Raw genomic sequence first — 24627 nt, 5'->3', positions numbered from 1 at the left:
TTTTTTTTTTTAATGTGTAGCTGTAATCTACAGTCTAGGATTTTACTGAGAATTTTTGCAGCTATATTCATTAGTGAAATTGGTCGTAGTTCTCCTTTTTAGTTGGGACATTTCCTGGTCTTGGTATCAGGGTGATGTTTGCTTTGTAGAACATGTTAGGGAAGATTCCTTCCTTCTCAATTTTTTGGAATAATTTCCACAGTATGGGTATAAGCTCTTTTTTGAAGGTTTGATAGAATTCTGATGTGAAGCTATCTGGATCAGGGCTTTTTTTTCTTGGGAGTTTTTTATTGTTTCTTTGATCTCAGTTCTTGAAATTGGTCTGTTCAAGAGATCTATTTCTTCTTGGTTAAGTCTAGGGAAAGGGTGTGAGTCCAGGTGTTGATCTGATCCCTCCACATTGTCAAATTTCTGGACATAGACTTTGTTGTAGTAGTCAGAGATGGTCTTTTGTATCTCTGTGGTATCTGTTGTTATTTCTCCTTTATCACTGCTAATTGAGAGATTAGATATTTTACTTTTCTGTTTCTAGTTAATCTGGCCAAAGGCTTACTGATTTTATTTATTTTTTTAGAAAAAGCAACTTTTCATTTTGTTATTTTTTTGAATGATTCTTTTGTTTTCAAATTCATTAGTCTCTGATTTAATTTTGGTTATTTCTTTTCTTCTATTGGGTTTGGGACTAGATTGTTCTTCTTTTTCCAATTCCATAAGATGATTCATGAGTTTATCGATGCATTCTCTTTCTGTTTTTCAAATGTAGGCATCTCATGCAGTAAATTTCCCTGTTGAGACTGCCTTTGCTGTATCTCACAGGTTTTGGTAACTTGGGTCTTCACTGTTGTAATGTTTGAGGAATTTAATGATTTTCTATTTTATCTCTTCCTGAACTCAACTATCATTCAGCATAAGGTTGTTTAATTTCCAAGTCTTTGTGTGAGGATGAACATTTTTGTCGGAATTGAGTTTCACCTTTATCGCCTTGTGGTCTGAGAAGATACAAGGTATAATTTCTATTCTTTTAATTATGCTGAGGTTTGATTTGTATTTTAGGATGTGGTCTATTTTGGAGCATGTACCATGGATTGACGAGAAAAATGTACATCCTTTATCTTTGGGATGGTGTGTTCTATATATGTCTACTAATCTATTAATTCCATTTGTTCTGGGATCACACTAAAGTCCTTTGTATCTTTGTTTAGTTTCTGTTTAGAGGACCTGTCCAGTTCTGTCAGAGGGGCATTAAAGTCCTTGGCTACTATGGTGTTAAGGGACATTATATTGCTCAGACTCATCAAGGTCTGTTTCATAAATCTGGGGGAATTTAAGTTGGGTGCATAAACATTTAAAATTGAAATGTCTTCTTGTTGTATTGTTCCTTTGACCAGTATAAAGTGTCAATCTTTCTTAACTTTAATTGCTTTAAATCCACTTGTATGGATTTAAGATTGCAACCACTCCTTTCTTCTGATTTCTATTTGTACCATGGGCTAACAAGAAAAATATAAATCCTTTAGTTTTGAGATGGTGTGTTCTATAAATGTCTATTAATCCCATTTGTCTAGAGTCACATTTAAGTTCTTTGTATCTTGAAAATGAAATACTGTTTTCCATCCCTTAACCCCAAGTCTTGATTTGCCCTTGAAGGCTAAGTGTATTTCCTAGAGACTGCATATGGATGGCTTGTGCTTTTTACTCCAATTAGCCAGCCTGTGCCTCTTTAGTGGTGAATTCAGTCCATAGACATTTATTCAGAAATTGATAAGTGTGGGAGAGTTCTGTTCATTTTATTTATTTATTTATTGAGACAGAGCCTTAAGCTCTTACCCTAGGTAGAGTGCTATGGCATCATAGCTCACAGCAACCTCCACAGCTCACAGCAACCTCCTGGGCTCAAGTGATTCTCCTGCTTCCGCCTCCTTAGTAGCTGGGATTATAGGTACCTCCTACCATGCCCGGCTATTTTTTGGTTGCAGCCGTCATTGTTTGGTGGTCCTGAGCTGGATTTGAAACCATCAGCTCAGGTGTATGTGGCAGGTGCCTTAGCAGCTTGAGCCACAGGTGCTGAGCCTGTTCATTTTATTTTGTTACAGTCCATTGTATAGTTTTATCCTTTGTGCCATTGGGGAAGCGAAGTTTTGACCTTTAGCTTCTAGGTGTTTATTTTGCTGGTGGTCCATTGTGATGGTCAGTATTGAGAATAAATGTAAGTGTAATAAGAGCTGGTCTTGTTGTGGGAAATTCCCCCAGTGTTTGTATATCCACAAAATATTTGATTTCTCCATTAATTTTGAGGCTTAGTTCAGCAGGATACAGAATTTGGGGCTAAAAATTATTTTGTTTAAGAATGTTGAAGATGGATGACCATGCTCTTCTGGCTTGAAAAGTCTGGTGTCATTAGCTCTTCCTCTGTAGGTCAGTTGGTGTTTATTCCTGGCTGCTTGCAGAATATTTTCCTTCACCTTAACTTTGGACAGGTTCATTACAATGTATCTTGGGGAAGTTCTGTTTGAGTTGAGATGACTTAGGATTCAATATCCATCTGAAAGGAGTATGCAGGGGTAGGGGTCTTTAGTAAAACTTGGGATATTCATTTATGATAGTCTCCTATAGGGATTTCATTCCTTTGGAACAATCTTCTTCCCCTTCAGGAATCCTTATTATTTGTATGTTTGACCACTTTATGGAGTCTCACAGTTCTCTAAGTGCCTATTCTGCTTTCTCTCTTTTCTTTTCTGCCTCTTTAACCTCGTGGGTTAACTCGAAAACTTTATCCTAGCTGACCTCTCGATCTGAGGTTTGTTCTTCTCCATGGTTTAGTCTATTTTTGATACTTTCTATTGCATCTTTAAATTCCCTGATTGTCTCCTTCATTTCCTTAAGCTCCGCCGTATCCTTTCTATATTCTACCTAACTCTTGCCTGACTTTTGGTTATATTTTTCCATTTTCTCAACCATTCCTTTTATTGTCTTTATCATTCTTATTTTAATTTCCTTTACGTTAAATATATTAATTCTTTATAGGTGGAATCTTCTGTAGTAGCTGCCTCATGGTCCCTTGGGGGAGTTCCTCTATTTTGGTGTTTCATGTTGCTCTAATTTTTCTATTGGTTCCTCCTTGTGTGTTCTTTCTTCTTGTTCACCTGCTTGTGATCCTTTTTCCTTCTCACTCCCTCTTTGCTTCAAATTACCTTGTACTTAGGTCTGAAAGTGGCCTCAGCCTGAGCAAAGCCAAACTCTTCTTTGTGGCCAAAAAACAGAAATTCTTACTCTTGATGATAATATGTTGCAATATGTCACCAGGACACCAGGTGGGTGTTGTGGGGTTTTTTTGTAGGAGACAGAGAGCATAGCCAGCAACCTCTATGGTCCTTATTCCTAACTTAGTTGGCCTAATTGTTTCCTTGGCATTCAGACCCTGCCGGGTTGGGATCTTAAAGCTCACAAGAATCCTTCAGGAGCAGGTCTCACAGTGCCCTGACTCTAGTTTCTGTGGGGTGTGGGAGTCCTTCAGCCTGTCCCAAGAGTGGAGCTCTGATCCTGGCCGGCGGAATTAAGATAGCCGTGCTTTAGGTCCCTACTAAGACCTTCCCACAATCCTCCCACAATGGCAGTCCCTTGGCCTCCAAGACCTTCTTAGTATGGCTGCGTCACCAGTGACCAAACCTATGGCAAATCCACTCCGACTGGTATTCAAATCTGGTTGCTGAATACTGTTCAAGTCTGCCCACTCTTCTAAGCTTCCCCTAAAACTGAAAACTCCAGAAAGGCTTTCTCCTATCCTGGACCTCCGTGTGTGTGTGGGGGGGGGGGAGCCAATCCCTTCCAGTCACAATCACTTGCCTACTTTGTCAGATTTCCACTGCTTTGGATCATATGCTGTATCCAGCTCTACTTCCTGAGGTACAACTCTGGGTAAGGTCCCTGTGCCAGGTATGGCTGGGTTCTCTCTTTTTCTCCAACATATTGACATAATTCCAGGAGACCTCACCTAAACGATCCTTTTGGTCATGCTCTGCCTCTTCCATTGAGTTATGAAAATTCTTAACTAAGTACATGTAGAAGATGAAAATGGGATCCTTACCTCTCACTGCTCACAAAAATTATTATGGATAATAGACTTAAGCCTAAAGCACGAAACTATAATAATGCTAGAAGGAAATGTTGAGAAAACCCTTTTAGACAGTGGCCTAAGTGAATAATTTATAAAAAGAAACCCAAAGGTAATCACAGCGACAACAAAAATAATAAATGGGACCTGATTAAGTTAAAAGGCTTTTGAACAGCCAAGGAAACAATCAATAGAGCAAATAGACAACCCATGTGAGAAAATATTTGTATGCTATATATTTGATAAAGGGCTGATAATCAGAATCTATAAAGAACTCAAGAAAATAAGCAAAAAAAAAAAAAATCAAAGAACCCCATAAAAATGTGGGGAAATTACATGAACAGAGGCTTTTCAAAAGAAGATGCACTAGAAGTGCTCCCTTTTCTCCACAATCACACCAGCTATGCAGCCCTAAAGAAAGATTTTACCTTTTACCCTAAAGAAAGACACTTTACCTCCTTCATGTTTACATGGATGGAGCTGGAAAATATTCTTCTTAGCAAAGTATCTCAAGAATGGAAGAAAAAGTATCCAATGTACTCAGCCCTACTATGAAACTAATTTATAACTTTCATATGAAAACTATAACCCAATTATAGCCCAAGAATATAGGGAAAGGGGAGGGAGAGGGGAGGGGAGGGGAGGAGGATGGGTGGAGGGAGGGTGATTGGTGGGATCATTCCTATGGTTCATCTTAGAAGGGTACATGTGAATCTTTCTAAATGTAGAATATAACTGTCTTAACACAATAACTAAGAAAATGACATGAAGGCTATGTTAACCAGTTTGATGAAAATATCTCAAATTGTATATAAAAACAGCACACTGTATCCCATGACAGTATTAATGTATACAGCTCTGATTTCATTAAAAAAAAAGAAGAAAATGGACTAACAGCTAATGAACATATGAAAAACTATTCAGTGTCTCAAATCAACAGGGAAATGCAAATCAAAACCACAATGTAATATCTCTTAACTCCAGTGTGAATGGGTTTTATCAAAAATTCCCCAAACAACAGATGGCTGTGTGAATGAAGAGATAAAGGAACTTTTATATAGTTTGTATTGGTGGGATTACAAACTAGTACAATCTCTATGAAAAATTGTATGGAGATACCTCAAAGAACTAAAAGTAGAGGCACCATTTGATCTAGTAATCCCACTATTAGGTACTTACTCAAAGTAAGTCATTTTATAAAAAAGACACCTGCACTTGAATGTTTATTACAGCACAATTCACAATCACAAAGATGTGGATCTAACTCAAGTGGCCATAAGTACAAAAGTATATTTATAAGATGTGCTTTAGGTATACCATGGAGTACTACTCAGCCATAAAATACATGGTGAACTAATACCTTTTGTAACAACCTGGATAGAACTGGAGGCCATCTTCTCAGTGAAGCACTGAAAGAGTGGAAAAACAAATACCGTATGTACTCACTATTAGACACTATTAGACTAGAATTAATTGGTCAACACCCATGTGCACCTTTGGTAACAAAACTCAATGGAAACCAAGCAGGTAGGAGAGGGAAGAAGGGGAGAGGTAAATTCATAGCTAATGGGTACAACGCATACTATCTTGGTGAGAAGCATATTTATAACTTTGACTCAAATTGTACAAAAGCAACTTATGTAACCAAAACATTTGCACCCTCATAATATTCTGAAATAAAAAAGTCAGTGATTTGTTGTTATATATATGCTAGTCCATACTTGTAAGATTATAGATGCTCCCCACCTTAATTTTGTCATATGTCTATTGACATTATGATATATATCATTGTCAGTTAATGATAGGGTTGTATGTTCTGAGAAATGCATTATAAGATGATTTCATTGTGTGAACTTCATAAAGTATACTTACACAAACCTGAGTGGTACAGCCTACTACACACTTAGGTATATGGTTTAGCCTAGTGCTCTTAAGCTACAGGCTTGTATAGCATGTGATTATATTGTACATAGGCAACTGTAACACAATGGTAAGTATTTATGTATCAAAACATAGAAAAGTACAGTAAAAAAATAGTATATAATATATAATCTTCTGAGGCAAGAATTGTGTATGCCATCCATTGTTGACCAAAATGTCATTATGTGGCACATGATTGCATTATACCCTGCAAGATAGCCTTAAATTTCATATTGTCAAGTGATTATTATTTTTTCTTTAAATTTTATGAACTTTATATATTTCCTAAAACAGATGCTTCCTTACTAAGATTGTAAAAGTAAATTCTTCCATGTATTCTAATATTTTCATATTTTTACTTTTTAACATTTCAATTCTTTGACCATACGGAACTTATTTTGATATAAACTGAGGTTTAACTTTCTTTTTCTCCAAATGGATAACCAGTTGTCCCAGAAGCATTTATTAAATACTGACCCTGTATGGCTCTGGACTATCTCTTCATCTACTAAATCTTCCCATGGATTGAAGTCTGTTTTTGGACTCTTTTTATCACCTGTTCTGTAGGTCCTTTCATGCACTAGAACCAAGCCCTTTTAATGACTATAGCTTTATAATATATTTCAATACAGTATCTCGTAGGGCTACTAATACTGAATTTCAGAAGAAAAAGTCCACTCTCAGGCTTGTACAATAGTCACAAAAGTAACCCTGTGGATCATGAGTCCACCTGGTCAGAAACAGAAAGAGCAGTCTGTTTACCACATAGAATTTTCTGACGCTCTGCTTGGCTCACATTGCTATCATTCACTTCACTAGATGAAAAGTTATTACTGAGGCACAAAAACTTGGATCTACAAGAGCTGAAGGAACCTATAGGCCTACCCTCTCCTCTAATATCTCCAGACAGGTTGTTACTTCTCTGAGTTCCACACCACCACAGTGACACTCGGGCCATGGGTGCTCAGGCTTATTGATGACCACACTATATTTGAAATATTCAGGTTGCCCAGAAAATGTAGATAGCCAATAACGGCTTGCCCAGCTTGCTGCTATTAGAGTAGGAACTAGATGGGCTAGTAAAGACAGAATTGGCCCAGTTCAGCCATTCATTCCTTCTATCATGCTCATAAGCATTTACTAAGGACCAGTGTGAGATAAATGCTGTTAAGGCCAATGTGTGTGCCCATCTGTCCCTTCCTCCTCCTCTCTTTCCTCTTTTCACTTTCCTTCCCACTTTTTATCCACCACCTTCTGTCCCCATGAGTCATTCATTTCTCTATTCCTACAGAATTCCTTGGTGTGTGTGAAAGCATGTGTGTGTTTGTATGTCACAAAATTAATCAACTAAAGTATCTGTTTAGTCTCTCTAGCCTAATTCCAAACACATATTCAAGGCTGGTATGAATGTGGTGAGACCACCAAAGATGGATTCTAGGATTTTCCATCTCTGATTCAGACTGTGTTAAGAACCCTGGAGTATGTGGAAGCAATTCAGAGAATAATTAGCTGTCTAACTCCCTAGCCTGTCTATGACCCTAAATTTCTTAAATCCTCACTTCTCTGACCTGTAGATGAGGCCATCAAAGCTTATATATTTAACAATAAGTAGCGAGCACAAAAAGTCAGACTTTCAGGTCAGGAAGGAACATTTGAGATCACTGAGCCTAATCAGAGAAGCGAAGTAGATAGTTCACACAGCTAGTTAGCAAGATCTGATTACATCAGTGGCCCAGATACACTGATGCTAGCCCAGTATTCTCCTTCATCAAGGAATTAAGATGCCCAACTGATCTATTTGCATTAAAAAATAGATGAGGTGAATACACTACACACACACACACTCACACACATGCATACACACTTCTTCATGAACTGCAGAGCTCCATGAAGACATTTGTGGTTTGAGAATACTCAAACAGAGAAGACCCACATTTAAAAAGGGTGGTAAGGAAGAGAGGAGAGCAGAGGCCTGTGTTTCTGCAGGAAAGCTTTGGAGTGGTAAAGGAAGCTAAGCACGATGTCCCTGGGCCTTGGATATGTGTGCATGGATCTCTGAAGAGGAGCAACTGGGAGCTACTCAGTCCCCTGGGGAGGGGGCAGGAGAAGTCTAGGTGTCTGGAAAGAGATATATGGTATCCCTGGGTGTGCATGGACCTGCTGACCCGTGGCCAGGCAGATTAAGCAATGTCACCCACTCCTCTCCAATCTCAAATGTCTTAAACATCTTTGACATCAAGAATCAACATTACTTTTACTTTTGATTTTCCTTATTCATGTGACTGATTCTCTGAGGATACTTCTTTTAGCCTTGGCCTCTTGCCTGTAAGGTAGACTTGCTTCGAACTGGACATTTCTTCATGGGCTATTTTCCTAGAGTTCTCTATAAAGGCAATGTTGTCTATTATGCTCATAAGAACAGGCTGGCTCCTGGGCAAAGTAACCTGAAGGTGGATGCAAATGTGCCCTTTCCAAGGAGGCAGCCGCAGATAAGAGGGCTTTTCAAAGTCAACATCCCCTGGCTTCTCAGGGCCTGCCTCCCTCCTTTCCTGGCTGAGGCTCCATTCCCCATGAGTCTGGAAAAGGCTTGTCTCAAAAGGCCCAGGATCTGGTGGGCAGAAGTGGGTGGAAAATGAGGTGACAGGCTGCATGGGTGGCTATGTTTATCCTGCCCTTGGTGGGCAACAGGCAGGCTATTTCAGTCACACTCATAGTCCCTCTTTGTCCCTATACATCTGCTTTCTACTCCTTAAGCACTGCCTAGGCAGGCACTGCGTCCTGCCCAGCTCCATCCTTCACAGTGAGGAGCATGGTAGGCTCTCCATAATATTCACTGTATTGACCTGCCACCATCACTGCCTCCAACACATGTCCCTTTAGGCTCCCACCAATGCCGGGCACCGGGGACATGGCTAGTACTGCCTCCCTACAGTAAGGAGGACAGGATACTTCATCAGCCACACAGGACGACCTGCAGCAAGATTTATCAATGGTAAAAGCACAGTTCAGGCCAAGCCCCAGAAGAGTGGGGCTGTAGTGGTCATTATGGGCTGGTCCAGAGGAGACTGAGTATGTGGAGGAGCGAGCCTAGGGACCATGATCTGACTTAGTAGTAACACAAGGAAGAAGGACACGGGGTTTATTCTGCATTTTCGTGAGCACATCCCTCCCAACAGCAATCTTCCCCAAGCTAAGCTCGTCATCTCCTTAAAAGGTGATGGCTCTGGGCCCATCTGCTCCCATCTCTCCAGGCTTTTGCCCCAAATTCCTCTCCTCTCTCTGTTATATTGTTGAACTCACCCTCTTAACTGGCACCTTCCCATTAGCCTGAACTATATTAAAGTCTCTCTCTCATAAGTTAAAAATAAACATACCAAAACCTCAATCTTCTCTCAGTCACTGCATTTCCTTCTTGTTTTAAAATGTAGGTTTAATTTTTATTTAGGTATCGTGAAGCTCTTAGTTTACATGCAGTTTGAGCCCACACTTCTATGCATTTTAATCCTCATTGCTTCTGAAAAGCTCTCCTCTCTTCAGCTTCCATAATGCCCTGAATGTCCATAATGCTGGTTACTCTTCTGGCCCTCACTGTGCTTCTCTAGGTTGGAATGTTGGCACTCACTTGACCCCTGTCTCTGAACTCTCATGACAAAAGAAGTGACCCAGGACTGTGTGCCAGGACTGGGGCATCAGCTGGCATCTCTTCCCTGCCAGACCTGCTGATCTCTGTCAGCTCTGCTCATGGGATAGCTGCACTCTGTCTCCCACCTCCCACTCAGCGTGCCTCAAATTCCACACTCTCATCTTTTCTGCACATCCTGGCTGTGGTCCTGAACCCTACCTCAGGGAATGTTGTCTTTGACTCTTCACCTCTCTCATAGCCACAGCTAACCCCTAGCTAAGTGCTGCAGCTTTTCCCTCCTGCAAGTTGGCTGAAATTATATTATTACATCATTTCCTCTGCTTATAACCCACTGCCACCATCTCCCACCCGGATAACCATGCAAAGTTTTCTAATTAACCTGCTCAACCAGCCTCTACCCTCACTTTAAAGTAACTCTTCTTGCTAACATCAGAATAGCCATTTTCCAAAGCAGGATGCTGACAATTTTGTATTTTGGAAAGATGTGTTCTTAGTAACTTAGAATAAAGGCAAATATAGGATGGCATTTGCTTCTCAATCCATCATTGTGTCTCTTCTCAGACTCATCTCCCATTACCCTGGCATTAGACCTGGTATACGGTGTCTATGAGGTCAAGAAAGGGCTTGTCAGCATGACTTGAAATGCAGTCAGTTTGGCATCTCAGACAGACATCTGGAGTGATTTTTTTGATCCTTTCCCTTAATTAGTACCTTCCTTTAGACTAGCGGTTCTCAACCTGTGGGTTGTAAGCCCTTTGTAACAATGAAAATATATCCTGCATATAGGATATTTACATTATGATTCATAACAGTAGCAAAATTATAGTTATGAAGTAGCAACAAAAATAATTGTATGGTTGGGGGTCACCACATGAGGACCTGTATTAAAGGGTCATGGCATCAGGAAGGTTGAGAACCACTGCTTCAGCCTGTAATCCTTCTGACCTTGATGCGTTCAGTTAGCTTTATTCTGGGATATCTATAATTTTGCTGTGTCCAGAGACATCATACAGTCTAAAGACACTGGGCCTTGCACTTGCTGTTTTTTCTGTCTATACTATTCAGCCAGGCTGACTCTTCCTGTGACTCAGACCAGTGATGAGCTGTGCCTAGAAGACCTCCCAGATTGGATGAGAAGCCCCCCTGTGCTCTCACAGTCTCCTCTACTGATTCCTATTAGGGTATTTATTAAGCCATATTGAAATTTTCTGTTTTCTGTCTTTCACACAATGTAATAGTATGACCAGTCACACAATCTGTGGTATCTAGTGAGAAATTAAATGCAGGACCCCTATTAAGAAATTGTTAAGAATTTCAAGATGACAGCAGCAGAGCATTAAACCAACCCCAGGACCATAGTGTGGCCATATCCCATGAAGCAGGGGCTGCTCATGGAGCAGGGGCTGGCATGTTCTCTGTTGTATGCCAGGTGTGTAACCTGGGCCTGGCACCCAGCAGGCATTCAATAACTAACTATTTGAGTTATGAATGAGGCAATGTGAGAGCATCACAAATCATCCCCATCATCCAATTTTTAAAATTTTACAGCATGGGTTGCAATGGTAGCATAATATACTGGTGAAGCATATAAAAAATTAACAAAATATCAGTTGGCATCATATAGATCAATAGGTTTAGCTGATATTTAATAGGCAGATGCTTGGGAAAAAAAATCAAAACCCAATTATATGTTGTTGACAGAAGACATGTCAAAAAAAATCACAGAGATTAAAAATGAAAGAAAAGACCAGAAGGCACCAAGCAGACACAAAGAAAACAAAAGGGAGGACAAATCAGACAAACCAGAATTTAAGAAAAATCTATTAAATAACACAGATGGTTATGTTCCCCTTGACAAAAGTAGTAACACATAAAAGATATGTATAATGGATAAAAATTTACATATATCACACAAAATCTATTAGAAAAACAGAGAAATTTAAAAAAATCACAGTTGGGGACTTCAAATGCTCTCTAAGACTGATCAGACGGACAAATGTAAGTAAGAACAGAGAGAAGGTGCTTACTACCAGCCTGATTGAAAAATGTACAAATGAAAGCATATACACAGTTTGATACCTTTGAAAAAGAAAGGGTGATTTTTCCCTTCCTATGTGTAAAAAAGATTCACACAAATAAATCACATCCCAGCCAAAAAGAAAACTCACTAGACCACCCAAAGTGAACACTGCTCAGGCAAAGGTGGGCACTATTAGCAAACATACAAACATGAAAATTGAAGCCACACATACATTAGATCTCCACATGCACCCCACCCCCATACAAAAGTCCTCTTAACTCTTTTGTCCAAGAAAAAGTAGCAAATCTAGTTGTATTGCAGAGTTTCCTGCAGTTTATATTCTTTTCACACGTAAGTCAGCCTGGCACCATTGCAGTTTCTGACACAGACAGAAGACAGTGGAGCATGCAGGGCAGCCACGGGGAATATCCCAGAGCTCTCTGCCCCTAAGAGGTCGCTGGTTTTACACTGTAACTCTTCTAATTGGGAGCTTTTCCAGTTAGTGTTGTTCAGGGATACCTACAGAAGTGGTGAAAATATAAAGAAAGGGATGATCGACACAGGCGTCCAGCGAGTGATGACCTCTGGGGAAGGGAGGAGGGACGTGAGAGTGCTACGGCGTGAGTGCACCTGCTATGCTTGGCAATTGTGGACTGACTCAGAGTAGGTCTGAAGATGATGAGGATGTTAATGCCGGAGATACAGACCAAGAGTTTCGGTGAAACTAATTGGTAAATGAGAAAGGAAAAGGACAATAGTTCCCAATTAATATATGACTATACATAATGAGTGCTTTAAAGGTATACATACCATCATGTTAGTGGATTTATTTTATGGTTAGACATTACTTTGTCCATACCTCTAGAAGTTTAGATATCAAAATGGACACAAAATTCTACTTTTGTTCATGTTCTCATTAGGAAAATGGGGAATATTATTTAGGGTGAACTTATAATCAAGCAAAAATGGTCTATTTTTTAAAGTTTCTGTAAATTCTTTCTAAGCATGACACTAAAGGTAGGAACCATAAAGAAAATGACTGAGATATGTTACCTAACTAAAATTTAAAATTATCAGAGAAATTAAAGAAAAGGATAATAGCTAGAAGTGGCCAGCATGTAACCAACAGGCAGTGCCATGCACGTGGGAATTTGAGCTGGCTTGTTCTTTCAGGAGAGGGACTTGGCAAAGTGTTATCAGGGATGCTGCAAAGTGCTTACAGGCCTTTAGATTTATAGACAAGGACGTGTACAAGGCAGTTCTTCACAGCTAGTCACAAAAGTACTACCTATACGTTTCATAATAAGACATTGCTTAATAAATTATCTTTACTATAGCTACTACTGGGCGTCCCAAAAGTCACCACACGTAGGGAAATGAGAAATTGTAGCTAAATGTACCTTTACTTACAAAATATTCATTGCCAAATTTTGAAAAATATTTTCTATGTATCGGCCACCTCTTTGTAAAACTGGGTAATGAGTATTTTTTAAAGCAAGGTTCATTTAGTGACAACTTTCCATTTCCCTACATCTGATGACTTTTGGGACACCCTAATATTGTAAGCATTAAATTCTGGAAGAATTTTTTTACATGAAAAATACTGCTATGCAGGAGAGGTCATTAGATAATTTGTAGCAATCAATAATCCAATTTTGTAGCAAAATAAAACAAAGCAAAACCAAGAAAACCCAATAATGTATACTTTGAGAAAAAATGGGAAGGATAAATACCAGAATGTTATCTGTGATTATTTTCAGGTAGTGGGATACATTTGACATCATATTCTGCCCCTTCCCTCCTTCCTTCCTTTCTTTCTTACCTATTCTTCTGTGGCCAGAGTTTAGTTTTGTATTACAAACAAAATAAGTCATGTCCTTTCTAACCCTAAGATACCCAGGATTCTGAGGGTATACATTAGGGGAAGCCTACAGGTTGTCTGCCATTTCGTCCAGGTCTGAAAGGGCGTGCAGAACTCTCTTGAGGCAGGCAATAGGAATTGAGTGCCCAGGTGCAGCAAATGCTATCAGAAAAGGCACCAGGGGGTTGCAGCACCTGGAGGGAAAGGTGCAGAAAGCCAGCTGGACTTACTGCTGTGAGAAACACACGCGCCAGGTGAATATACTATGGGCTGAGATTTGAAGCCAGGTGCTGACAGCCCTGAAGGTGATATTGAGGGGTTGATGGGCACTCTAGAAAGTTGTAGAGCAGGAAGATAACTGTAGTGGTGGTGGTACTATTGCAAGTGCCTGTGTCTGACCTCAGGGGATACTGTTTTTAAACTTCGGGCTGTGATTGATGACTAGGGCAAGACCATCAATAAAAACAAATAACTAGAATAGAAACACCTGAGTGCTCAGCCCATCGCAAAAGGACTTTGGTTTTCCTGTGTGAGAGTTTTATCTATGGGAGTGTGTATATATTTGCCTCCTGGATTGTGAGATTAAACAGAATTTCTTAATGAGGGTCAAAATAAGTTTGTACGCGATTGCTGAAGCCCCGTCAGACTTCCCGCAGCACCACCCTCCTTTCGGGTGCATGCACAACTCTCAGACGCCTGAGGTGACCGTCCTGGTTTCCAGATAGAGCTGACCTCTTGGGCTACTTCCACAATCTGATATTGGTGTTGTAGTTTCCCAGGGATGTCCTCATCTGGCTCAAATTCCACCACAGGGACTGGGAGTCAAAGATTTGGTTTACAGTTTAGCAAGGTAAATCAAACCCACCCATTTACCTCTGCTCTCTCCTAAATCTTATTAAAATACAAATAAGATACAAAAGCCAAAACTTCTTTGGGGCCATAGCAGTAACATTTGGGAGGCAGGAAAGCAGGTGATACATAGTAAATAACTCAGCATGCTAGATGTTGCAGTGGGGAAGCCCAATTCATATATGAGAACCTCATCAAGGTTCAAGGATTAGAATCATCAGTTACCTTTGGAAGTGAGAGTGCAGGTAGATGAAGTGGTTAGGCCCCCAGGTCCCATTTTGTACTGTGTCTCCCATCAGCAGAAGACTAGAGGTTTACTCCCTAGAAAGGCTGATATAGAGGGACTCTGAGACCAGAACTCTGAGATGCAGGAATATCAGGAGCTGGGTTGAGAAAAGACAGGTTGAGACCCTACGCTGAATGCTGGATCTGGCCTTGGCCTCCCAACTGCCACTGGGCTCCCCTATACAATCAAACTTACATTCCTACTAGGAGACTGGTGCATTTCTTTCTGGGGAAATTGATTAACTCTAAAGAAAATATCCACTGGAAGTTCCCCCCCATAAAACAACCCAGCCAAATTACCATAGGTTGAAACCCATCAATCAAGGAGCTGCACTCAGCCTCACTGATCCTCAAATCAGCTTTCAGTGCATCACTCTTAAAGATGAACTGACAGTCCTGAGTCATTGGATTCTTGAGCAAAGCTGCTATCATTAAAGATACACACCAAACCAAACAGAATAAAGAAATTCATGGGAAAAGAAAGTTTCAAAAAATATTAACAAGAGAATATATTGCAGGTATGAAGAAACAACATTACAGTAAAAGAAATAGAGAAACAAAAATAACTCTTAGATAGAAAAAATTGTGAAGGCTCGGCGCCTATAGCTCAACCGGCTAAGGTGCCAGCCACATACACCTAAGGTGGTGGGTTCGAATCCCCAGCCCAGACCCGCCAAAACAACAATGATGGCTGCAACCAAAAAATGGCCAGGCGTTGTGGCGGGCGCCTGTAGTCCCAGCTACTTGGGAGGCAGAGGCAGGAGACTCGCTTGAGCCCAGGAGTTGGAGGTTGCTGTGAGCTGTGATGCCACAGTGCTCTACCCAGGGGGACAGCTTGAGGCTCTGTCTCAAAAAAAAAAAAAAAAAAGAAAAAGAAAAAGAAAAAATTGTGAAAATTAAACACTTAATAGACAAGATAGTTGATAAAGTTGAGGTTATCTTTTTTTTTCCCATTCAAATTTCCTTTATTATAAAGTTGAGGTTATCTTATGACGAATAGGACAAAGGGAGAAAAAAGGAAAGAAAGAGAAAAAGGGGGGAAAAAGTAGAGAAAAAAGAAAACTAGAGAGTAATCTGAGATCACCAATAACTGCATGCTAGAAGAAGTAAGAAAAATAGAGGAAAGAAAATAATCAAAGAAGGGATTCAAGAAAATTTCCCAAGCCTACAAAAGCTGTTTCCAAAATGAAACTGGTTTCTAAGAGATCAAGTACAATAGCAGAAGGAAATACTGAAATGAAAGCACCACTGGTGACATTTTATCACACCGGGACTCAAGGGAAGATCTTGGAAACTTGCAAAGAAGAGAGAAAATCCACATGCAAAGGATCAAATATCAGAATGACTTTTGTTCCATGGTAAGCAACACCAGAAAGCTGCTTTTTATAATTGTAGTGATAAAACACTGAAAACTGACCTAACAAAGACAGTATAAATACACTGGAAAGATGGAGGAAAGGGTGGTGATGTGTATGTGTAAAGGGGTTGGAGATACTAAAAAAACCCTATCACATAAGGAAATAAAGAAACAAAATCTAAAAGCAAAATTACAGTATGTCATTTAAAAATCTAAAGGTCCCTCAATGAATCCCCAACAATAAAAAAAAGAAGAAAAAAAAATTTAAAGGTATGTCAAAAGAAAGGTAAAAGTTAAAGATGGTTTTAGGAAGGAAAAATGTGTTTGGGTGGGGTAAGAGGCTACTTCTCAATAGATCAAGAGAATTATTTGATGTTTTACAGTATACACTATTCATGAGCTTGATTAAGATAAAATTAAATAAGAAAACGATCTGAAGACTTAGCTCTTAGCTTTAGGACCCAGAGAAATCTCCTGATGTCCCTCTGGGTGACGGAGGCAGTGCCACGTTGTGATTGCTCTGTGAAAATCCAAACTTAAACAGTGAAACCCCCACCACATACATGTCTCATCATGTTTTTGCTGCACAAAAACATGTATGTAGGGTTAGCTTGGATAATTGAATGTCCATAAACTCACAAGCAACTTTCCACCTGAAGGAATAGAATACACTAAGGCGTCCACCCCCAGCTCAGCGATGGCACGTCTGCAGTGAAGGCAGCCACAGCTACAACCCTCACTACATCATTTTCCTGTTTCTACAGCAAAAGATTAAAAGTCTACCTGTTTTCATAAGGCAGCCGGTAAAGAGAAAAGAAACACTTTTTTCAACCATAGCTTTGAAATGGAGCCAATAGTTCAAAAATGCCCTTTAAAATCTATTTCTTAATGTTTGCGCAGATACACATATGCAAAATGCCAAAAACGTATCCACCAAATAGGACAAAAATGACCCAGTTCTGTTGCACAAACTCAATTAGGCAGTCTATAAAAAAGGATTATAGTAAATAATCATAGTAAATTTTGAAATAAAGGACAAGTCAAGATTGCTTAATTATTAAGATTACCGGAACCAGTAGTTTCCTTTCTGCCAAGCTCTTCTACCCAGATTTAGCTCACTTGTCCCGAGAAAGAGAAAGAATTCAATGCCAGGACACAGGTAATGGAGTCAACAAAATCTTCACGCCCTGTCTTCATGGCCAGAACAGCCCAAAGAGGGTAAACCAGGAATCCTTCTTACGAAAAGACACAGGGCTCCAGGCTGAGAGCAATCCCAGAGTGAAGAAACAGCACAGTGCTACTGCCTGTTTCTATTACGAGCTTCAGAAGGGAGGTGACGGAGAGCTGTGAAATCTCAGACAACCAAACCGAGAAAAACCCATCAACACATGTGCAACGGGGAGGGAGAGACACCAACGCTCATTTAAAGCTGCCTGGTTTAATAACACTTGGTAGAGGAAATGTCTCGTAAATCTTTACTTTTTTTGTTTCTTTACTTTCTTGTTTTGCAAATTCCTGTGATATAAAAAAACCCAGGATGTGTGGTTTCAATGCATGCTTTCTCATCAGTCACAAACCTTGGGTTTGCTTTGCTAAATGTTCTCAGTACAAATATGCTTCACCTGGCAACCAGAGATGGGTCACAGGGAAGGGGTTAATTGGAAGAGAAATCTCAGGGGATCTTTTTTGGGTGGGGTAAACTTCCCACTTTATTGGATGGGGTACACATCATGGGTACAAGAAAAGCCCAAGAGTGTGTGCACATGTTTAAGCCTATTCATGCTGATTCCAGGGTATGTGTAAACATACAACGTGATAGGGAGGACAGGACCACTTGCTAGCTCTGTGACCATAGTAAAATAATTTTGCTTCTGTGAACCTCAGTATTCTCATTTGTAAAATGGGTATCATCCCCGCCCCCATCCTGGTCTCATATTTGTTGGAAGGAGTTAAAGAGATCATGCTAGGCTGGGCACAGTGGCTCACACCTGTAATCCTAGCACTCTGAGAGGCTGAGGTGGGAGAACTGCTTTCCCTCAGTAGTTTGAGACCAGTCTGAGCAAGGGCAAGGCCCAATCTCTACTAAAAACAGAAAAATTAGCCAGGAGTTGTGGTGGGAACCTGTGGTCCCAACTGTCATGAAGCTGAGTAGGAGGATCACTTGAACCGAGGAGTTGGAGGTTGCTGTGAGCTAGGCTGTGGCACTCTAGCCAGGGCAACAGAGTAGGAATTGGTCTCAAGAAAGAAAGAAGAGAGAGAGAGAGAGATCAACCATGCCTACAGTATACCAAATAACAATGCTTTTACACACTGTAGTGCTCAAATGTTAGGTAGGCCCTCTCATATGCAAAGTACTACTACTAATAAACAGAGATAATAAAACAGATGTTTTTCTCAGACCACATATATTACAAAGAAGCTATCTCAGAATAGGAAAAACTTGCAATCCCAGGCACTTTCTTAAAATGCGCCCTCTGCAATGCCCATCTTATTTTAACATGGTTGTCCTTCCTCTACATAGGCAGGACAAATTCAGGTAGCCACAAGAAAAACGTTCCACAAGGAAAGCTGCCTAATTGCTCATTGCCATTCCAAATGCCAGTTCTCAGCTGAGCCAATCTGCTCTTGATCTAAAACCAGCATAGACTTTTCAGAAAAAATTTCATTCTGGTGCTATATGGAACATGACTTGAATTCTTGAGTTCTCGACTTGAAATTCCTGTTCAAGCCTCTCCCCCATACATGCTTGAAGACAGTTGTTTCCTTTGCTTAGATACAAACTGCAAGATGTCAATACTAATTCCAGATTAGTCATTGTACCTTTGACCTGTAAGGGGATTCCCTCTCCCCCATACACATGCACAGAAGAGGAGGCAACAGAACATTTACTCAGAAAGAATTGGGAAGCTTCTCTCTAAAGGATCTAGGCATGATTTTGAGGAATATGCATATCCCTTTCTTATGAAGAGGTCACTAGAATATTCGGCAAGTCATTGCACTAGTTTCCCTTGGCGAGTATGTGTGCATGATTCAGAATGTTCATGAAGACTCAGGGCACTCTGCTTAGCACCATTGTTTATATGGAACTACTTTGAAAAAGATCAAAAGATAAACAGAAGGTGTTAAGGACAGAAGAAAGAAATCAGTTTTTTCTGCCCACTGCCAACTAACCATGTCCTCTGTTAATGGGTCCCTTTCTTCCAGACAAATGCATATGTGCAAAATTATGCTCACACTTTTATGGAATACATTGCAGTGGTAGACATAAGTTCTTTTCACGTATGCAAGATGCAAACACAGACTTTGAAAAGGTACACGTCTTCCTCGTTTCTATGCAAAAATCAATGGCTACTTATTACAAAAATGGAGAGATTTATATCCTGCAAATAAAGCATGAAGTTAATGTGCTTTGATGCATGAGTTAACATGTAAATCTCAAAAAAAGCTGCTGCTGTTGTTTGGCTTGAAAAATTAGTTGAAATCATGGGTGGTCTCTGTTGAGGCCAAACATAGGTCACTCAACCTGCCAATCTATTCTGACTTTTCATTTTGGTGGTTAAAGTGTGAATGATTTAAAAGGGAGTGTGGCAATAAAAAGGATCAGAATGCCTAGGTTGTTGTGACAGAGAGGCGCAGATGAGGAGCAGCGGAACTCTCGGACACATTCCAACTGGATTCCTATAGCAACATTTCATCCTCTTTAAGGGGTAAGCCCAGCTTCCACCTCTGTTGTCCGTGTTGCCACTGGAAGATCACAAACCCCTCTTCCAGTGACCAAATAATTTGAGCAGAAGGGACCTCCAAATGAGTTCTGCAGCATTTCCAGGCCTCTGCAGATTTCTTCCTACACGGACACTCCGGGTGCCACACTGTGGGACACTTCCTCCAGGAATGGAAGTCATGCACATTTGCACCCAATCTCCACCTCCAGAGTGGGAGCCTGGCCAGGGAACTCACGTGTGTAGGTGGAGGGGGAGGTGCTTTTTATTTTATTTTAGCATTAACCACCATGGTGGACTTCAGGGCTTTGAATAGCAAGATGTACTCCATCTGTGTATAGCCAGAAATATCTTCTAAGAGAAGCCTTGAATAAATTGCTTTGAGAGGAGATGTTTTTCTTTTTTTCTCACCAAAACTGAATCCACTGACCAGGATTCAACCTAGCACTGCAGGACACATCCTTTAGAAAGCCTGCAGAGTTTTGAGCTCTTCTGAGAGCACCGTAGAGCAGAGGCAGGGCTGACTCTGGAGCCAGCATAACTGAGTGTGAATCCTGACTCTTCCCGTTCCTAGCTATGAGGTCATGGGTAAGTTACTTGACCGCTCCTTGCTTAGTTTTCACACCTGTAAGAGGTAAAATTCTGATTTACCCCTGTCTATGGGGTTGTTATGAGGGTAGCTGAGTGCTTAGAACAGAACCAGTAAAGAATATGTGCTCAGTAATGTTAGCTATTCTACAGAAAAGTAATTTCCTATTCCCATATGCTTTTTTTCGGGGGGGAGGGAGGTTGTGGTAAGTTTTATTTGCAAAGACAGTGATTTAAGGTCCAGGCCGTGAAGACGCTGAAAGCCTCCATGGCAACGGATGAGCCTTTTCTGGGCTGCTGGCAGGGCCGCTGATACCGAGGCAAGCTGATGCAGAAGGCAAAGAGTTAGAACGCTGGGCAGAACGTTTTGCTTCACCCAAACAGTAAATCAGGGGCTGTGCCAAGTAGCACTCCCTTTGCCAAGCTGCATCTCAAGGTGCCCAGATTTTTCTTACAGTTGTCATTTTGCCTGGTAAAGAAAATTTTTATCATTTCAAAGATGCTGATGCCTTTGCCCAATGCCACATTCTTGCCCATGTACCCCGCCCTGCTCTCTGAGGTGAGGGGCTCTAGGGAAAGCAGCTGGGCTGAACCCCATTGTCCCGGTTGTTCTCACAGCAGCCCTCCCCAGGGCTGGTCCAGAAAACCCTCCATGGAGTCTTTAGCATCAGATCACACTGAAATTTTGGCCTTTCCAGTGTCCAAAGCTGGAAACATATCCACTGAGAAAGATCTTTTATTTCTCTGTTCATTTAGCTGAGGGTATTGTGGACGGGAGTCAAACTCACGAACTCAAAACTACCTGCACACAGAGGTCCCCACACTGGATTATCATGTCACCTTTGTCATATGCTACATGTGACTTCATCCTCACAGAGTCACCCTTGTTAACACTGTGAGGACTCAGGACATGGAGGTGCACCTGAAGTCAGGATAGAATGGGGGAAATACTGGTCTAGTGGTCTGGAGAGCTGGGCTCTGTCCTACCTCTGTGACTGCTGTGTGACCCTGTCCGGGTTGCTCCCCTTCTCTGACCACAGCTCTCACCCAAAGCACTCCATAAGAGTGCGAGTCCACGTTTGAGGCTGGAGCACCACTCTAGGATTTGACTGGCATTTGAGGTGTACCTAGAGATGGAATGGCCAGAGAAAACCCATGGAAGCCAATCTTTGAAGGGACAGTGGTCAAAGACATGGTTTGAGGGCTCTGAGTCAGAGTGTGGGTGTGTTGGAGTCTGGGGGACAGAGAGGAGGAGTGTTACATTGTACACAGTATACGGGGAGTAAGAGAGGGGCCGGGTACAGTGTGTGTGTATGTGAGAGAGATGGGGGCTCAGGTGTGTGAGGATGAAGGTGGGAGAGTAGGGGAGGGAGGAGGGAAAGGAGGAGGGAGGAGTCTAGAAGAGTGTCTGTGAGTACCTGAGAAAGACGCTGGGAGAACAAGGGGGGCAGGGAGAAATGAGAGAAGTGGGGGGAGACAGAGACTCACCCTCTCTGCCAAGGGAGGAAGGATGTCAAGATGCGTTCATAGCTGCAGGCCTGACAATCTTCCCTGAAGGGACATGAGCAATAGGAAGTCAGGCTCCATCCCTGCAATGGATGCTAACATTGGGCGAGTCAGGGCTGGAGGAGGTGTGAGGTCATTTTGGAAAATTTCAACAGGAGATTGTAGTAGAAATCTGGCTCTCAAGGCCTGGTATTCATTCACCTTCTTCCTGGTAAGAGAGCACCCAAAATACTTGGGGAACTCCCTCTTCCAATTCCCAGCTCTTGCTTTTTGATGGGGTTATTCTTAGCTTTAAAAGTGGGTCTTGGCTCGGCGCCTATGGCTCAAGCAGCTAAGGCACCAGTCACATACACCTGAGCTGGTGGGTTCAAATCCAGCCCATGCCTGCCAAACAACAATGATGGCTGCAACCAAAAAATAGCTGGGCATTGTGGTGGGTGCCTGTAGTCCCAGCTACTTGGGGGGTGGAGGCAGGAGAATCACTTGAGCCCAGGAGTTGGAGGTTGCTGTGAGCTGTGAGATGCCACAGCACCTTACCCAGGGCAACAGCTTGAGGCTCTGTCTCAAAAAAAAGTGGGTCTTGCTTTAACCAGTATCTCCCCTAACCATACTGATTAGACTCAGAATTAGACCAGGGTGAGCCATACCTTGGACCTTTGTTCTGTACTCAGTACTGCTATGGTTTCTGAGGCTGTGTAGCTGAGATGGGGAGGGGCCGGAGCTTTGGCCATCACCTTGCTATGATGAGAAGTTTGAAACTGCAGTCTGTCAGCAGAAAGCAATAGGAAATAAAACCCCTGCAGATATAGTTTGGGCTGTGAATCCTGTTTGTAGCCAGACTACTCTTGAATGTCTTTACTTACACAAGGTAACATATTCCCTTTTCTTTAAGCTAGGCTGGGTTGGGTTTTCTGTCACTGGTATCCAGAGAAGCCTGGCTGAAACAGATGTGAATGGGATTCCCAAGCAGCTCTTGAGAATCCACAATGTCCTGGGCAGGAATAGCAACAAGTGTGGGGGAAGGAGGTAACAAAACATGAGGCTCCTGCTCCTGGAGGACCCCCAGTCACAAGGGAAGGCAGATGTCTGAATAAGAAACCAACATTCTAGCAATGGAGCTCCTTGCTACAAAGCAGAGTGGGTGGACAGCATTACTCCAGAAGCCGAAATGGGACCAACATGAGGCAAGGAGTGCAAGGAGTTGGGGCATGGAGGGGCCACTGGGTAATGAACAGTAGCTTTAGAGGCAGCTGGGCCAAGCCTTGAATCCTAAGTCAGCCTTTCCAAGTCTCCATTTATTCACTTATAAAAGGGAGGTGGTAATTGTTGTAATAACCAAATATTTAATCAGCCATTTAAGACTTATTTGTGGAGCACCTATTATATGCCACAAACCATGGACAACAACCTTCCTTTCATAGGGTTCTGGTGACCAAATTGAGCTGCATGTGAGAAGAGGGACCCAAGACAGCCCCAGGCATCACCAAAAGCAACCCAGGGTAAAAGCCTTGCATTTTTCCATGGACTTGCCTGTTGGAAAAGGATTCAAGGAGGCATACTCAGCCATTATGGTGTGGGTAAACACCTTCCCCAGCCTTTCCTGGCAACTGGCTGTTACTCGAAGAAAAGAGAGAGCCCAAGAAGCATGCTGAACAGCTGGGAGACACCGTGGGGGCTCTGGGGTGAAGAACAGGAAAGCACAAGAACCCCAGGCAGGGTCTCTGCATCAACGGTCAGGGGCAGTGCCAAAACCTCTGGGGAAGAAGACCTGGAGTGCTCCCCTCCAGTCATCTGTGTCCTCTCCAGGAGCACAGAACGGCAGGTTCAGGAAAGAGAAAGTAAACACATGCTGCACAGAAGACACTCCGGAGTTACTCAAAAAGAGTCCACTTCAAGGCTTACTGGGCCTCTGACAAGCAATTCATAGCTTCTGAAATGCATTCTAATGTGTCTCTTTGCAATGTCATCTCTTTCCATGCAAAGTCAATACTTGGCACCATTACCAAGGAGTTGAAGGTGAAGACTTCCTTGCGAAATTTTAATACAGAAATGCTCCTTCTGGGAGGTTCTGGGAAGAATAAGAGACAATTGAGATACAGCCTTTACCTTATCTGGGCTCCTCCTAACCCACCTGGTACTGGAGGCAACTCAGACAAGAGTCCTGCAGTCTAATTTGTAGATCAGGTGCATTATTAGATGTGAGAATTAGAAGTGACAAGCAAAATGCCCTGTTGCCTAGATGCTAATGCTTGTTAAACCATTCCTGTCTATTATTTCAGACAAAATACAAGCTGGCGTAGAATACACTCAGCAATTGTCTGCTGAATTGTGTGTTTAGTGATTTAAATTAGACAACAAGAGGAGGTCTGGGGTGTTCTTGGTTTGTCACATGATCATTACACTTACTGTTTCAGAGAAATACCATGTTTTTTAACTTAAAAAAGAAAGTGACTAGCTCTGAAAGGAAAGGCTTTATCATGATGAAACTTGTGAATCAGGAAGCTCAAACTCCAGTGTCTCACCTTGACAGCCAGATCCTTTTCCTCCTTGGTCTCTTAGTTAAAATCTGACCTTTTGGCTCGGTGCCTATAGCTCAACTGGCTAAGGCGCCAGCCACGTACACCTAAAGTGGTGGGTTCGAATCCCCAGCCTGGACCCGCCAAACAACAATGACGGCTACAACCAAAAAAAAATAGCCAGGTGTTGCGGTGGGCGCCTGTGGTCCCAGTTACTTGGGAGGCGGAGGCAGGAGACTCGCTTGAGCCCAG

The 24627-nt window shown here is 41.7% G+C and overlaps 1 protein-coding gene across 4 annotated transcripts in view; it reads right to left on the bottom strand.

The window, feature by feature from the left end:
- MYRIP (myosin VIIA and Rab interacting protein) overlaps nucleotides 1–24627 on the bottom strand; it is a 372103-nt gene that overhangs the window by 122749 nt on the left and 224727 nt on the right. Inside the window, exon 1 of one of the 4 annotated variants that reach the window (XM_012808016.1) lies at nucleotides 17114–17358. The exons of the other annotated variants lie outside the window; for them this stretch is intronic. The gene's annotated coding sequence lies outside the window, so the exon portion shown is untranslated. Of the gene's footprint in view, nucleotides 1–17113; nucleotides 17359–24627 lie in introns of those variants that run through there. 4 annotated transcript variants of the gene reach the window in all.

The sequence above is a fragment of the Otolemur garnettii genome, unplaced genomic scaffold (assembly GCF_000181295.1).
Source record: "Otolemur garnettii isolate 467f Iridium unplaced genomic scaffold, OtoGar3 scaffold00082, whole genome shotgun sequence".
In the NCBI taxonomy this organism is placed as follows: Eukaryota; Metazoa; Chordata; class Mammalia; order Primates; family Galagidae; genus Otolemur; species Otolemur garnettii.
The sequence above is the reverse complement of the archived record's forward strand: the minus strand, read 5'-3'. Positions and strand labels throughout refer to the sequence as shown.